This window comes from Sardina pilchardus, chromosome 11 (genome assembly GCF_963854185.1).
Source record: "Sardina pilchardus chromosome 11, fSarPil1.1, whole genome shotgun sequence".
Taxonomy (NCBI): Eukaryota; Metazoa; Chordata; class Actinopteri; order Clupeiformes; family Clupeidae; genus Sardina; species Sardina pilchardus.
This window is the reverse complement of record NC_085004.1, coordinates 10,165,483-10,168,605: the sequence shown is the minus strand read 5'-3', so window position 1 is coordinate 10,168,605 and position 3,123 is coordinate 10,165,483. Positions and strand designations below refer to the sequence as shown.

General features: G+C 39.9%; 1 long non-coding RNA gene across 1 annotated transcript; it reads left to right on the top strand.

The window, feature by feature from the left end:
* The first annotated feature begins 219 nt into the window (after nucleotides 1-219).
* LOC134096161 (uncharacterized) lies at nucleotides 220-2,853 on the top strand. The gene is made up of 4 exons (XR_009940712.1): nucleotides 220-463; nucleotides 825-880; nucleotides 1,558-1,627; nucleotides 2,685-2,853. It is a non-coding gene; the product is annotated as an uncharacterized LOC134096161 (long non-coding RNA).
* The last annotated feature ends 270 nt before the right edge of the window (nucleotides 2,854-3,123 follow it).

The window sequence follows — 3,123 nt, the reverse complement described above, 5'->3', positions numbered from 1 at the left end:
CTATATTATTATTATATCTTTATACTTTATGCGAGGACTAAGCATTGATCAATCGAATCGGCAGGTTATTGGATAAAAAAAAGGTCTGTAGTTTCCAGTACGTTCAAACGCTGTTTAATGTAAGTTGCTGTAGTAGCCTAGTAGCTACAGTAACTGGCTGCAGCTGGCGAATATCGCTCACCTCGTTTTGGGTCACCCTGGGTGGAATTCAGAATTAGCACACTTGTAATTACTGGACTTCGGTGTGTGTGGAGCCAGATTTGGTGATTTCCACTCGCCATGGATCATTCTCTTGGACAAGTGGGATTCCCTCTACAGTAATTTCGTTCATGCTGTGAATCAGTCTACAGCAAGTTCGAGCGGGAGTCGGAGGATCACATCGGTATTTACTAACGGTCGTCGGACGCTTTCCTTCAGTCTGCTGCTCCAGTATGCTGTGCTTGGAGAGGCGTTCCTGCTGCAGGTAATTTCAGTTCACTCTCTTGAATAGAGACAGTACTGCAGTTTGTTCATTTGGCTGGATCATGTAGGTACCTATTTCTTGGTTTTGAATCGTTCGATTAGGAAGTACTCTACCGCAATGTATTTTGTAACGTCAGCTAGCTACGTAGCCTAATCTTTGAATACGTCTCGCTAGCCACTTGCTAGTTAGCAAGTTGTTTGTTTGGATGTAGCTAGCCTACATTGCACATTTCAGTCTCCAATGTAGAAGTTGCCCGAAGATCGGTGTTTAGTTAAAACAATTTGTCATATACATAGGAATGATTATCCAAAAGTGTGAATGATTGTGTAGTATGGTAATTGTCATAATTTTCCCTTGCCAGGTAGCTAAGCTACATTAGCGAGAAGGAGGAGCACTACTGGAACATCGCAAAATCAGGTAGCTATGTGGATGTGCAACAATACGGGGTAATGGCTCTCTCAGTAAGAAATATAGATAATCTCCTCCTCAAAATAGAAGCTTTATATATATACACATTATACACCATCTCTCCAAAGGGTCTAAACATGTATTTTGATCTTAAACCCTTCTTGTGATATTTCCACCATAGTCTTCCGTATGACAGCTAATTATAAATTCCTATACACTTAATTTTTTATATGTATTGTGATTCTATGTATTGCTATTTCATGCATTTTTTGCATAATATTTCTGCACTGATGTTTTGCCAGCACATGCATTTTGCTCAATGTTGTTATGCAATGAGATTTTGGGCTAGTCTGTGCTGATTGCCACCCATGGGTGCACCCCGCCTGTTTAAGGCAGATGCTTGATTACTAGGCCTATTGGTCATGTGATATAGGCCTTCTATGCCAGTTCCTACTTTGCCTGATGGAGATCTGTTGATCGAAACGTTGCCTTTTAACTAATAAAGAATTGTTTTGGAGACATTACAGTGTGCAGACCATCACCTTTGCTTTTTCTCTCAGGAAGAGGCCATTTTTCTCTTGACAGATGTAGTATTGTTATTTTCCCCCATTTATGTTTTGCTGTCATTTATGTTGGTGATATATCTAAGGTTTTGTGTGCATTTCTCTGCCTATCTCCTGTTGTAGGAAACCTCCACTCAGGCAGACGTGGAAACCCACCTCTCACTGCCAAGCACTCCCAGGCTGATCATGCTTGGTAAGATTCCAACATAAGACATATAAACTAAATGGCCAGGAGATGCATACATTTCTATACAGTCTTCTCATTCTGAAAAGCTGCCCCATTGACTTAGTATGTCATTACCCTTGTTACTACATGCAGTCAAAGGAACTCACAATGGCCGGGTTTCCCAAAATCGTTAAGAAGCTCTTAAGTCCTAGGAACTTCTTAGGAGCGTTCTTAGAACATTCTTACAACGCTCCTAAGAAGTTCTTAGCACTTAAGAGCTTCTTAACAATTTTGGGAAACCCGGCCAATATAAGCGACAATCCATCAGAGAAGAACAATGACATCTATTAAAGTAACACTTACGAGTTGGGTACCTTAAAAAAATGTTTCCAGAATCATTTTAGTCGTGCATCAACTCATAACAGGGTGATTGTCACTTCCACATTCACTTTGCGGCCCTCTATCAGCTATAACCGCACTATGTACGTTTACCAGATCGGGTAGCGGATCTGTAGTTTGATGCAGTGAGATGTAAGAAACTAACAACAAACTAACTAACCAATGTGACTTGCTTCGATGTCGCAATACATCATACTTTCACGAAACCATGCAACATACTCTACCCTGTCTGTGGACATAGTTATTTGCAAATCCAGTGCTGAATAAACAAATAGCATGCGTGCGACACGGGAAAAGTGCTTTATGTTGCTTTAACACTCTAGGAAGTAAGCTAAGCATTAATCAAGTTTACCATGAATAGAAGACAAGAGCAAATAGAGAGAATTTGGCAAAAATCAAATTTGGCTCTCCATTTATAGGGCTTATGAATGGTTTGTACTCTAGTGAACCCTTTGTTTTTTAATAAGATGTCATTAGTCAGTAGATGTTGCGCAGAGGTTCTTTTCCAATGGATTGTCGCTTGCATTCATTGCAATGGATTGTTGCTTCCTATGATATCTTAGACTAGTGTTTTCAATTGTTTTTGTCCGTCAAGGCACCCCCAATAGTCTAATCATGTGATGCTAGTGTATTTTTTCCTCCTTCTGTAGCATCTTACTCATGTTTCCTTCTGTTTTCACTACAGTGAAGAAGACTTCAGTCTACAACTCTATACTCCATTTCTCCAGCTATCTGTTGTGATCAGGACGTTCTCAAGTTTTGTGGAAAACACATTTCCAGTTGTAACTGTTCATAAGCTGTGTGTGTGTGTGTGTGTGTGTGTGTGTGTGTGTGTGTGTGTGTGTGTGTGTGTGTGTGTGAGAGAGAGAGAGAGAGAGAGAGAGAGAGAGAGAGAGAGAGAGAGAGAGAGAGTCTGTGTTTGTGTTTGAGTGGACCTTTTTGAAAAAGGGAAACGGCAGTTTAAAAACTGCAATCATTACAACGTGTAATTGTAATCAAAGATGTGTTTGTTTTCAGTGAGTGGGAGCAACGTTTAAATAAAGGACCTTTTAAACCTTCAATCTCTTTCTCTCTGTATTTTAAATGTCGTATTAGATATTTAAGAGTAATGAATAATTGCTGTA